The sequence below is a fragment of the Carcharodon carcharias genome, chromosome 31 (assembly GCF_017639515.1).
Source record: "Carcharodon carcharias isolate sCarCar2 chromosome 31, sCarCar2.pri, whole genome shotgun sequence".
NCBI classification, from domain to species: Eukaryota; Metazoa; Chordata; class Chondrichthyes; order Lamniformes; family Lamnidae; genus Carcharodon; species Carcharodon carcharias.
In genome coordinates, this window is record NC_054497.1 from 26,003,638 (window position 1) to 26,017,503 (window position 13,866).

Here is a 13,866-nt window from a genome sequence, read left to right on the forward strand (position 1 = left end):
AGAGGGAGACGGGGATAGCGTGAGAGAGAGAGAGAGAAAGACGGGGAGAGCGTGAGAGAGAGGGAGACGGGGAGAGCGTGAGAGAGAGAGAGACGGGGAGAGCGTGAGAGAGAGAGAGACGGGGAGATCGTGAGAGAGAGAGAGACGGGGAGAGCGTGAGAGAGAGATGTGGAGAGCGAGAGAGAGAGAGAGATGTGGAGAGCGTGTGAGAGAGAGAGAGAGATGGGGAGAGCGTGAGAGAGAGAGAGATGGGAAGAGCGTGAGAGAGAGAGAGAGATGGGGAGAGCGTGAGAGAGAGAGAGATGGGGAGAGCGTGAGAGAGAGAGAGATGGGAAGACCGTGAGAGAGAGAGAGAGAGATGGGGAGAGCGTGAGAGAGAGAGAGACGGGGAGAGCGTGAGAGAGAGAGAGACGGGGAGAGCGAGAGAGAGAGAGAGAGATGGGGAGAGCGTGAGAGAGAGAGAGACGGGGAGAGCGAGAGAGAGAGAGAGAGATGGGGAGAGCGTGAGAGAGAGAGAGGCGGGGACAGCGTGAGAGAGAGAGACGGGGAGAGCGTGAGATAGAGAGAGACGGGGAGAGCGTGAGAGAGAGAGAGACGGGGAGAGCGTGAGAGAGAGAGAGACGGGGAGAGCGTGAGAGAGAGAGAGACGGGGAGAGCGTGAGAGAGAGAGAGACGGGGAGAGCGTGAGAGAGAGAGAGAGACGGGGAGAGCGTGAGAGAGTGAGAGACGGGGAGAGCATGAGAGAGAGAAAGAGACGGGAATAACGTGAGAGAGAGAGAGAGACGGGAATAGCATGAGAGAGAGAGAGACGGTGAGAACGGGAGAGAGAGAGCGACGGGGAGAGCGAGAGAGAGAGAGAAAGAGATGTGGAGAGCGTGAGAGAGAGAGAGAGGGTGAGAGCGTGAGAGAGAGAGAGACGGGGAGAGCGTGAGCGAGAGAGAGAGAGAGACGGGGAGAGCGTGAGAGAGAGAGAGACGGAGAACGTGAGAGAGAGAGAGACGGGGAGAGCGTGAGAGAGAGAGAGACGGGGAGAGCGTGAGAGAGAGAGAGACGGGGAGAGCGTGAGAGAGAGAGAGACGGGGAGAGCGTGAGAGAGAGAGAGACGGGGAGAGCGTGAGAGAGAGAGAGAGACGGGGAGAGCGTGAGAGAGAGAGACGGGGAGAGCGTGGGAGAGAGACGGCGAGAGCGTGAGAGAGTGACACGGGGAGAGCGTGGGAGAGAGACAGACGGGAAGAGTGAGAGAGAGACGGGGAGAGCGTGAGAGAGAGACACGGGGAGAGCGACGGAGAGAGAGAGAGACGGGGAGAGCGTGAGCGAGAGAGAGAGACGGGGAGAGCGTGAGAGAGAGAGAGAGAGACGGGGAGAGCATGAGAGAGAGAGAGACGGGGAGAGCGTGAGAGAGAGAGAGACGGGGAGAGCGTGAGAGAGAGAGAGACGGGGAGAGCGTGAGAGAGAGAGAGACGGGGGGAGCGTGAGAGTGAGAGAGACGGGGAGAGCGTGAGAGAGAGACGGGGAGAGCGTGAGAGAGAGAGAGACAGGGAGAGAGAGAGAGGGAGAGAGACGGGGAGAGAGAGAGAGAGAGAGAGAGAGAGACGGGGAGAGGGGGAGAGAGAGAGAGAGAGAGACGGGGAGAGAGAGAGAGAGAGAGACGGGGAGAGAGAGAGAGAGAAAGATGGGGAGAGCCTGAGAAAGAGATGAGGAGACCATGAGAGAGAGAGAGAGAGAGAAAGAGACGTGGAGAGCGTGAGAGAGAGATGGGGAGACCATGAGAGAAAGAGAGAGAAAGAGACGTGGAGAGCGTGAGAGAGAGAGAGAGAGAGAGAGATGGGGAGACCATGAGAGAGAGAGAGAGAGATGGGGAGACCATGAGAGAGAGAGAGAGAGATGGGGAGACCATGAGAGAGAGAGAGAGAGAGAGATGGGGAGAGCGTGAGAGAGAGAGACGGGGAACGCGTGAGAGAGAGAGAGATGGGGAGAGCGTGAGAGATAGAGAGACGGGGAGAGCGTGAGAGAGAGAGAGACGGGGAGAGCGTGAGAGAGAGTGAGACGGGGAGAGCGTGAGAGAGAGAGAGACGGGGAGAGCGCGAGAGAAAGAGAGAGACGGGGAGAGCGTGAGCGAGAGAGAGACGGGGAGAGCGCGAGAGAGAGAGAGATGGGGAGAGCGTGAAAGAGAGAGACGGGGAGAGCGTGAGAGAGAGAGAGAGATGGGGAGAGCGTGAGAGCGAGAGACGGGGAGACCGTGAGAGAGAGAGAGTCGGGGAGAGCGTGAGAGAGAGAGACGTGGGGAGCGTGAGATAGAGAGAGACGGGGCGAGCGTGAGATAGAGAGAGACGGGGAGAGCGTGAGAGAGAGAGACGGGGAGAGCGAGAGAGAGAGAAAGCGATGTGGAGAGCGTGAGAGAGAGAGAGATGGGGAGACCATGAGAGAGAGAGAGAGAGATGGGGAGAGCGTGAGAGAGAGAGAGATGGGGAGAGCGTGAGAGAGAGAGAGATGGGGAGAGAGAGAGATGGGGAGAGAGAGAGACGGGGAGAGCGAGAGAGAGACGGGGAGAGCGTGAGAGCGAGAGAGAGAGACGGGGAGAGCGAGAGAGAGAGACGGGGAGAGCGTGAGAGAGAGAGACGGGGTGAGCGTGAGAGAGAGAGATGGGGCGAGCGTGAGCAGGAGAGAGAGAGACGGTGAGAGCGTGAGAGAGAGACGGTGAGAGCGTGAGCGACAGAGAGAGACGGGGAGAGCGTGAGAGAGAGAGAGGGAGACGGGGATAGCGTGAGAGAGAGAGAGAGAGAGACGGGGAGAGCGTGAGAGAGAGAGAGACGGGGAGAGCGTGAGAGAGACGGGGAGAGCGTGAGAGAGAGAGAGACGGGGAGAGCGTGAGAGAGAGACGGGGAGAGCGAGAGAGAGAGAGAGATGTGGAGAGCGTGTGAGAGAGAGAGAGAGATGGGGAGAGCGTGAGAGAGAGAGAGATGGGAAGAGCGTGAGAGAGAGAGAGAGATGGGGAGAGCGTGAGAGAGAGAGAGATGGGAAGAGCGTGAGAGAGAGAGAGAGAGATGGGGAGAGCGTGAGAGAGAGAGAGACGGGGAGAGCGTGAGAGAGAGAGAGACGGGGAGAGCGTGAGAGAGAGAGAGAGACGGGGAGAGAGAGAGAGGGAGAGAGACGGGGAGAGAGAGAGAGAGAGAGAGACGGGGAGAGAGAGAGAGAGAGAGACGGGGAGAGAGAGAGAGAGAGAGACGGGGAGAGAGAGAGAGAGAAAGATGGGGAGAGCCTGAGAAAGAGATGGGGAGACCATGAGAGAGAGAGAGAGAGAGAAAGAGACGTGGAGAGCGTGAGAGAGAGATGGGGAGACCATGAGAGAAAGAGAGAGAAAGAGACGTGGAGAGCGTGAGAGAGAGAGAGAGAGAGAGAGATGGGGAGACCATGAGAGAGAGAGAGAGAGATGGGGAGACCATGAGAGAGAGAGAGAGATGGGGAGACCATGAGAGAGAGAGAGAGATGGGGAGACCATGAGAGAGAGAGAGAGAGAGAGATGGGGAGAGCGTGAGAGAGAGAGACGGGGAAAGCGTGAGAGAGAGAGAGACGGGGAGAGCGTGAGAGAGAGAGAGACGGGGAGAGCGTGAGAGAGAGAGAGACGGGAAGAGCGCGAGAGAAAGAGTGAGACGGGGAGAGCGTGAGCGAGAGAGAGACGGGGAGAGCGCGCGAGAGAGAGAGATGGGGAGAGCGTGAAAGAGAGAGACGGGGAGAGCGTGAGAGAGAGAGAGATGGCGAGAGCGTGAGAGAGCGAGAGACGGGGAGACCGTGAGAGAGAGAGAGTCGGGGAGAGCGTGAGAGAGAGAGACGGGAGGAGCGTGAGATAGAGAGAGACGGGGAGAGCGTGAGATAGAGAGAGACGGGGAGAGCGTGAGAGAGAGAGACGGGGAGAGCGAGAGAGAGAGATGGGGAGAGCGTGAGAGAGAGAGAGACAGGGAGAGAGAGAGACGGGGAGAGAGAGAGAGAGACGGGGAGAGAGAGAGAGAGACGGGGAGAGAGAGAGAGAGACGGGGAGAGCGAGAGAGACGGGGAGAGCGTGAGAGAGAGAGAGAGAGACGGGGAGAGCGAGAGAGAGAGACGGGGAGAGCGTGAGAGAGAGAGACGGGGTGAGCGTGAGAGAGAGAGACGGGGAGAGCGTGAGAGAGAGAGACGGGGAGAGAGAGAGACGGGGAGAGCGTGACAGAGAGAGAGAGAGGGGGAGAGCGTGAGAGAGAGAGAGAGACGGGGAGAGCGTGAGAGAGAGACGGGGAGAGCGTGAGAGAGAGAGACGGGGAGAGCGTGAGAGAGAGAAAGTGACGGGGAGAGCGTGAGAGAGAGAGAGACGGGGAGCGCGTGAGCGAGAGAGAGAGACGGGGAGAGCGTGAGCGAGAGAGAGAGACGGGGAGAGCGTGGGAGAGAGACGGGGAGAGCGTTAGAAAGAGAGAGAGACGGGGAGAGCGTGAGAGAGAGAGAGACGGGGAGAGCGTGAGAGAGAGAGACGGGGGGAGCGTGAGATAGAGAGAGACGGGGAGAGCGTGAGATAGAGAGAGACGGGGAGAGCGTGAGAGAGAGAGACGGGGAGAGCGAGAGAGAGAGATGGGGAGAGCGTGAGAGAGAGAGAGACGGGGAGAGAGAGAGAGAGACGGGGAGAGAGAGAGAGAGACGGGGAGAGAGAGAGAGAGACGGGGAGAGAGAGAGAGAGACGGGGAGAGAGAGAGAGAGACGGGGAGAGAGAGAGAGAGACGGGGAGAGCGAGAGAGAGACGGGGAGAGCGTGAGAGAGAGAGAGAGAGAGACGGGGAGAGCGAGAGAGAGAGACGGGGAGAGCGTGAGAGAGAGAGACGGGGTGAGCGTGAGAGAGAGAGACGGGGAGAGCGTGAGAGAGAGAGACGGGGAGAGAGAGAGACGGGGAGAGCGTGACAGAGAGAGAGAGAGGGGGAGAGCGTGAGAGAGAGAGAGAGACGGGGAGAGCGTGAGAGAGAGAGACGGGGAGAGCGTGAGAGAGAGAGACGGGGAGAGCGTGAGAGAGAGAAAGTGACGGGGAGAGCGTGAGAGAGAGAGAGACGGGGAGCGCGTGAGCGAGAGAGAGAGACGGGGAGAGCGTGAGCGAGAGAGAGAGACGGGGAGAGCGTGGGAGAGAGACGGGGAGAGCGTTAGAAAGAGAGAGAGACGGGGAGAGCGTGAGAGAGAGAGAGACGGGGAGAGCGTGAGAGAGAGAGAGAGACGGGGAGAGCGTGAGAGAGAGAGAGAGACAGGGAGAGCGTGAGAGAGAGACGGGGAGAGCGTGAGAGAGAGACGGGGAGAGCGTGAGAGAGAGACGGGGAGAGCGTGAGAGAGAGAGAGTGACGGGTGGAGCGTGAGAGAGAGAGAGACGGGGAGAGAGCGAGAGAGACGGAGAGAGCGAGTGAGAGAGAGAGAGACGGATAGAGAGCGAGATAGACGGGGAGAGAGCGAGAGAGACGGGGAGCGAGAGAGAGACGGGGAGAGAGAGAGAGAGAAGGGGAAAGCGAGAGACAGAGGGAAAGAGAGATGGAGAATTGGAGAGAGAGAGAGAGAGAGAGAGAGAGATGGTCGGGGGAGAATGTAAGTGAGACCCTGGGGAGAGGGGAGAGCGATGGGGGAGAGGGGGAGGGATGTGAGTGGTGATGTGTGTGGGATAGACTGTCGGGGAGAATGTGTGTGTGAGATGGGGTAATGTGAGAGAGCCGGGAGGGGGAATGTGTGTGAAACCCAGGGACTTTGTGAGATTAATCCTGGAAATGCGAGAGCAATGGACATACTGGTTCCCCAAACTTGCCTTGATCTGTAAATAATGTTGCAAATCATTTCCCTGAAATATTTTATTTGCCACTGGGTTAATCAGCTCTAGTATATACAATAACCGTGGGGAAAATATCACATACTTAAATCCCACACATGATCAAAGTCACGTGATTCAATCTCCAGGAATATCGCCAACTCGAGTTGGCAGCCCTTTGGTTGAGAATAACTAACCGAGCATAGACTGGGATTAAACCTGGATCCATCTCTTCTTGCTCAGTTGTTTCGAGTTAGATGTGGGTGAGTTTATTATTCTTTTTGGTGTGTGGGATTTTTAAAATTCTTTTGCCAAAATTTAACTCTTTACACTTGACCCCCAATAATTTACCCAGCCCCTGAATGAGATTTGCGTATTGTCCCTTTAAAAGCCTGAGTTGCTTGTTTAAAACCCAGTGTTAACAATGACCATGTGTCTGTGAGCAGCCTCCATCCCAGCTAAGCCTCAAGCCTCAGGGTTCAAGGGGAAGCTGGATAAACACGCGAGGCGAGAATGAAATGGAAGAGGGGTATGATGATTGAGTGCGACGAAGGAGGGATGGGAGGAGGTGGTGTGGAGCGTAAACAACAGCTTGGACCAGTGGCTCCAGTTTCTGTGCTGTGCGTTCTGGATAATTCCATCTAAGGAGCGACTGCTGCAGCCAATGGGAGAGCTGTTGCTGGGCAGAACACTCTTCAGTATGCAACCCCCTCTAGTGTCGTTGGGAGGATTGGAATGTGCTCCTGAACAGAGCCCCGAATCGGAGTGGTTTTTCTAACAAACTCGCCTGGTAAATCTGGGCCTGTGATACACCCAGGACCTGCTGGCACCGACCAGCCCAGTGCCAGTGTCACTGGGGCCCACCCAGGGGAGGTGGAAAAGGGGCCAAGGCTGGAAAACCTTTGTCCTTGGCACCAGAATGTCCCCTCACCCCTTACCCCAGGTCATCTAATGACCAGAATCAATTGCACCGTTTTTGATTCAGGGGGTCCCACGACACTCCCCAAATAACTGAGAGCCCTCCCTCCAGCTCTAACTCTGCAAACTGGAGCAGGACCTGCCGGGTGGGGGGGGGGGGGGGGGGGGGGGGGGTTGGGCTGTGGGGGATGGGCTATGGGGGGTTGGACTGAGAGGGGGTTGGGCTGTGGGGGATGGGCTATGGGGGGTTGGACTGAGAGGGGGTTGGGCTGTGGGGGATGGGCTATGGGGGGTTGGACTGAGAGGGGGTTGGGCTGTGGGGGATGGGCTATGGGGGGTTGGACTGAGAGGGGGTTGGGCTGTGGGGGATGGGCTATGGGGGGTTGGACTGAGAGGGGGTTGGGCTGTGGGGGATGGGCTATGGGGGATGGGCTGCGGCCACAGCCCACGAGCTCCACGGTGGACGTGCTCTGATTTTAAGATTATGTCCCCACGGCCTAGACTCCCCACTAACGAGAGGAAGTTTGTTCTCATTATCCTATCAATTCCTTACAAAATCCTGAAAGTTTCAAACCACCTTTTTACATCTATATTCCAGCCTGGAATGTGCCGCCTCATATAAGAAGCTAAGAAACAGGAGCTGGAGTAGGCCATTCAGCCCCTTGAGCCTGCTGCACCATTCTTTATAATCCGATGTGGCCTTAACTCCACTGTCCTGCCTACCCCCTACCCCCTACCCCTTGTCCCCTGCCCTCTACCCCCTACCCCCATAACACTTGTCGATCAAAAACCTGTCTAACTCAGCCCTGAATATATTCACTGACCCAGTCTCTGCTCTCTGGGGAAGAGAATTCCAGACACTAACAACCCTCTGAGAGAAGAAATTCATCCTCATCTCCGTATTAAATGCAGACTCTGTAGTTTGAGACTGTGTCCCCAGTTCTAGATTCCCCCACGAGGGGGAAACATTCTCTCAGTGTCCACCCTGTCAAACCCCCACCCTCAGAATCTTATATGTTTCAATAAGATCACCTCTCATTATTCCAAACTCCAAAGCATACAGGTCCAACCTGCTCATCCTTTCCCCATAAGACAACCCCTTCATCCCAGGAATCAGCCGAGTGAACCCTCTCTGAACTGCTTCCACTTGCAAGCATATCCCTCCTTAAGTAAGGTGACCAAAACTCTCTTAAAAATTTAACCCCGGGGTGGACCTCGTAATATTTTGAGCCTTCTGGCCCTGGGAGCCTTGTGTCAGTCACGGACGATCATTTGGATAACCCCGGAAATGCTTGAGTCACGAGTACTTGACCCTGCCACTGGGTCTAAGTGGGAAAGATATACCCTGGCGGTGAGGCCTATCATGATGATGAGTTTAGAGAGAGAGAAAGAATGGAGAGTTTAGTCGTGGTTTAGAAAGAGTAAAGGGAAAGTCACTTAGCCCTCTTTTGTTGTTTCTTGTCTTCCCTCACAGACCCCTCCTCCTCCTCCCCCCCCCTGGCAGGGCCGCAAGGGGAGGAGATGTTAAACCCAATGCTCAAAGTCTTCAGCGCTGATCCAAAGTGGTGGAACTCCCTGTGATTGAGGACCGTTGAAGAAGACAAGCTCATGCCTTTATCCTTCTCCCTTTGTCTCCTCTTTTATTTTTTAAATAACTTTCTCCCAATGTGGATCACTGCTGTGAAATTAAAACTGAATATATATATATAAATGTATACACACAGGTTATCAATTTTAATACCTTGCTGCCTTTGAAACCCTGATTCCGCCTCCCAGCAAAGCACCTCGGCCTAGACATTGCCGTAGTTACGTTGTGCTGCTGCTGGGCTCTCCTTGTCCGATGCATGTGAGTTGCTGACTGTTACACCACAGCAGCCGCTGCTCCCTTCCCCCCCGCTTACCCCAGTTGGCACCATGGGGCGCTGGGGATAGGGGTCGCCAACTCCCCTCCGGACGTATTCCTGGAGCTTTCATCGCACAACCTCTGCCTGCCAGCTGCCCCGCCCCCTGCGCTCCCTTCCATTGGTCGACTAACCTGTCCATCCAACCAGTGAGAAAGCGGGCAGTCTCTGCGTTACCCAATTGGATGATTCCTGACTGTTAATCAAACTCCCAACGTTTTTGTAACGAATAAAACGGAAGCGTTGAGAGAATTTTTAAAAATTTTTAAATGATGTTTCTTCTTCTGAGACTTGCTCACCGTGATTGTCCTGCTGATTGCTGGGAAACCCTGGCCGGTTGTTACCCTCTCTCTGGGGGCTCAGCTCGGTGTAACCGGACTTTGAACAGTCCCATCGCCCTCTTTCTGTAAACATTGTGTATAAGAAGGAAAATTCTTTTCAAAATGTTTTTAAAAAGCAGTTTATTATTCCTGTTAAACTTTGTGTAAAACACTATTTGGAGGCCACACATTACGAGGCTGGTAGGTTTTTGATAATTGTTTATGTGACATTTTTTGTGCATTTACCCAATCACATTATTAGGTCAGATGCTCCCCCAAAGCCAGCAGCTGGGCACAGGAACACGGGAACAGAAGGAGCAGCCCCTCTAGCTTGCTTCAGCTTTCAACTTGACCATGGAAAATCTGTAGCTTAACTCCATGGTTTCATGAGCCTTAGCACCATTCCCCAACAAGAACAATTAGAGGAAATGTCAGCTCACAACGCGCAGTGTCTGTCTGCCTTGGTGGTGTCAGAAGAGGGCTATTGAAAGCCACGTGCCAGGAAGGACAGTGAGAAATCTCTCTCTGCTGTCCCATCTTCTTGCTTCGCTCCTTTCCAAAGGCTGTTATCCCCACGCAGACACAGCTCCTTGGGTTCTATGTGGGTGTCCCTACACCACATGGACTGCAGTGGTTCAGGAAGGCAGCTCACCACCACCACCACCACCACCATCTCCTCAAGGGGCAATTAGGGATGGGCAATAAATGCTGGACCTAGTCAGCGACGCCCACATCCCATGAACGAATAAAAATAAAATCTATTAACTGATATCTTATCTAAGGTCCTATTTCATGTGTGGGCTGGTTAACTGCCAAGGAGTCATAGCAACCAAACCCAATCGTGCTGTCCCTAACAGCCACACCCAGGTGCTTCCAGCGACTGAACCTCTGCAGTCTGCTGGTAAAAAAAAACCTATCCTGAGAATCTCCAATAGAAGCCAACAGAATGCCAGGAGGTTCAGGCTGCTGTGAGGGCTCCTCTTTTATAAATATCTTTAGTTGTGTTAAGTAGAGAATGTGCAATAGCATCAAGGGAAGACTTTGTAACTCATGTTTCCATAAGGAGGCAGAGAGAGGCCTATTAAGTTATTTTTGGTAGACTAAAAGTCCAACACGTGCTGACACTCATCACCTTGTTTGCAAGTCTCTGAGCCAAAGCTACAGAGAAACCTGTGCACCTTAAGTGTCTGTTTGCTTCATATGCAGTACACACTACCTCCCTGTATGGATGTATCCCCATTAACGTGGGTTAATGGGGGCCATGTGGTTGACTCTTTACTGCCCTCTGCAATGGCCCTAGTAAGCCACTCAGTTCAAGGGTAATTAGGGTTGGGCAATAAATACCGGCCCAGCCAGCGACTGCCACATCCCATCAAAGAATTTAAAAAATCGAACCCAAGCCCAAGTCCAGAGAGCTTAACCCTATACAGGCCTGAACAACCTTCAACTGTGGAAATTAAATCAGCCAAAACTGTGCAGTTAGGTAACCTTGGGACTGCTTGACCAACCATGACCCTCTTTCAGACATTGGCTTGTAAACATTGGAACCTGCAGTGTTTGGACTCCCCACTGCACCCCACCCCTTCCTAACCCTAACACCCCCCACCTTTCCCCCATAACCATTAATGCTTCACACTATCAGGGCCATCACCAGCAGGACCCTGGCTCCTTGGCCATCTTCCTGGCTCCCCCCTCCTCCACATACGAGACTCTCAATTCCCATTCCAGAAACAAAGAAATGACCTGTCCGATACCTCTGATTTGTCTCACTACTTGTCCGACGTCCAGTCCTGGATGAGTAGAAATCTCCAATTAAACATTGAGCAGATCAAAATGGTTGACTTAGTCACAACCAAAAACTCCCATTTCCTAACTCAACCCCGTCCACTCGCTGACCCTTTGCTCACTGATGCGCATTGGCCCCTGGTCCGACAAGCCCCCAGTTTTATAATTCATGTGCTTGTTTTCAAATCCCTCCAGGGCCTCCCCCTCCCTCCCTATCTCTGTAATCTCCTCCAGCTGCACAACCCTCCTCGGTATCTGCAGGCCTCCAGTTCTGGCCTCTTGCACCATTGGCCTCAGCTGCTGGGGGATTTCCCTCCCTAAAGCTCTCTGTCCCTTGACCAATGGATGCCATAAGCCCAATGCAGCAACCCGGAGGTTCCTGTGCAGGCCACACTCCAGTCGGTCCCTTTAAGTCACCCCACATCCCCGATCATGCAAAAAGCACACAAGGAAAGTGATACACAGCATTGCTCTCTACCTTGTTTCATCCTATAAGATGCTGCTTAAAACCTGATCACCTGTCCTAATATCCCCTTGTATGGCTAATTATATTTGGTAGCTATTGCCCTACCTCCATGAAGCTTCTTGACCTTTTACAACAATAAAAATGGAACACCAGTTTTCTTAGTGCAGCTTCGACTAGCTGTCGACATGAGCAGCCTGGAACTGACTCCTGCTACACCCACCACCCACTGCCCCGCGCCCCTCTCCCCCCACCCCCAACTCTCCCCGAGCTGTCGAAAGTGCCTGATCTCCATTCTCTGACACCACCGAATGTCATGGGTCTTGGAGGCTGCACACAGCAACCAGCCTGTTACTTGTCAATGTGCTTTGACTAAATCAGTGTTTCTGACACCAGGTGAATGCACACAACATCAGACAGACAACCCGGCTATTCCCTATTGTGTACCCTTTTCTTTTTCTTTCATGGGATGTGGGTGTTGCTGGCTGGGCCAGCATTTATTGCCCATTCCGAACTGCTCCTTAAGAAGCTGGTGGTGAGATACCTTCTTGAACCACTGTGGTTTGTAGGTACACCCACAGTGCTGTTAGGGAGGGAGTCCCAGGATTTTGATCCAGCGACAGTAAATGAATAGCAATATATTTCCAAGTCAGGATGGTGAGTGACTTGGAGGGGAACTTCCAGGTGGTGGTGTTCCCATCTATCTGCTGCCCTTGTCCTTCTGGATGGTAGCAGTCGTGGGTTTGGAAGGTGCTGTCAAAGGAGCCTTGGCGAGTTGCTGCAGTGCATCTTGTAGATGGTACACACTGCTGCTACTGTACATCGGTGGTGGAGGGAGTGAATGTTGAAGATGGTGGATGGGGTGCCAATCAAGCAGACTGCTTTATTCAAGATTATGTCGAGCTTCTTGAGTGTTGTTGGAGCTGCATTCATCCAGACAATTGGAGAGTATTCCATCACACTCCTTGGACAGGCTTTGGGGAGATGCAGGATTCCCAGCCTCTGACCTGCTCATGTAGCCACAGTATTTATATGGCTAGTCCAATTCACTTTCTGGTCAGTGGTAACCCCCAGGATGTTGATAGTGGGGGAAATCAGCGATGGTAGTGCCATGTTAGATTCTCTCTTGCTGGAGATGGCCATTCCCTGTCACTCATGTGGTGTGAATGTTACTTGCCACTTGTCAGCCCAAGCCTGGATATTGTCCAGATCTTGCTGCATATGGACACGGACTGCTTCAGTACCTGAGCAGTTGTGAATGATACTGAACATTGTGCAATCATCAACAAATATGCCCACTACTGACCTTATGAAGGAGGGAAGGTCATTGATGAAGCAGCTGGAAATGTTTGGGCCTAGGACACTACCCTGAGGAACTCCTGCAGTGATGTCCTGGAACTGAGATGACTGACCTCCAACAACAACCACAACCATCTTCCTTTGTGCTAGGGATGATTCCAACCTGTGGAGAATTTCCCCCCGATTCCCATTGACCCCAGTGTTGCTAGGGCTCCTTGATGCCACACTCGGTCAAATGCTGCCTTGATGTCAAGGGCGGTCACTCTCACCTCACCTCCCCTCATTCATACCACAGGTTACAAATTGACTCGTAACCAAGTAAAAGTTATAGTAATGTGGGTAGGAGTGTGTGATGCACTGCAGGCAGCTGTTATATAGCGAGGAAGCCACTGTGTGATACGAAGTTACTGCAATATTCTAAAAGAGTATTTTTCATTGTAGAATAGACTTATAAAATAAATTTGTTAAATATGAGTGAAAACAGTGTTGAACAGTTTGTGCCTCAAGAACTTTTGACTGTGATACTGAGCTGGTTAAAACGTAGAAATGGCGACTATTTCAGTGGCGTCAAACCCTGCTCTTTCCCAGGGGACATGGCTCGCTCACTGCCAGCTCTCCAGGCCTTTCAAGCTGCTAAGAAATTAAGAAATAGGACTGGGAGGAGACCATACGACTTCAATACAATCATGGTTGAGATGTGACTTAACTTTAGATACCCAACCTTGTCCCAAATCCCTTAATATGTTTGGTTAACAGGAATCTTGAGCTCAAATACACTTCTATCAACCTTTGTGTGTAGCAGTGTTTCCTAATTTCACTCCTCAAACATGTGCCTCTAAGTCTTATACTATACCCTTTAGTGTTTGATAATAAAGACCTTTGCAAGTCAACAAAAGTCCTGGTTTTGTTAGGACTAGGACTCTAGAGCAGTTGTCACCGCACTCCTGTACTGCAGTGAGACCTGGACTGTGTATCAGTGACACACGAGAGCACTAGACAAATCCCATCAGCAATGCCTCCGCCACATCCTCTGGATTCAGTGGGAGGATCGCCGAAGGAATGCTCATGTCCTTGAAACATTCAGGTAACCTCCTGCAAAATTAACTTCAGTGGACTGGACACTGTGTCTGGATGGCGAAAACCTTCTCCCCTGCCAGCTCCTGTTCTCTGAGCTCTCGAATGGCCAACGCTCCAGGGAAGGACAAGGAAAACGCTTCTAAGACACTCTGAAGCTCTCCTTGAAGTGTGGCAGCATTGATGTTAATGACTCGGAGCAGCTTGAATTGTTCAAAATGGCAACAACTTGTCCATCGAGCTGCGTCACACTTTGAGTCCAAATGCTTTAATGGTGCAGCAGAGAGGCATGAGGAGGAAAGAAAAGGAA

General features: G+C 53.1%; 1 protein-coding gene across 4 annotated transcripts in view; it reads left to right on the plus strand.

Moving 5' to 3' along the window:
- triobpb (TRIO and F-actin binding protein b) overlaps positions 1-11,752 on the plus strand; it is a 466,860-nt gene extending 455,108 nt beyond the window's left edge. For all 4 annotated transcript variants that reach the window (XM_041178043.1, XM_041178040.1, XM_041178042.1 and 1 more), the window contains exon 15: positions 8,189-11,752. The gene's annotated coding sequence lies outside the window, so the exon portion shown is untranslated. The remainder of the gene's footprint in view (positions 1-8,188) is intronic.
- Positions 11,753-13,866: the final 2,114 nt, after the last annotated feature.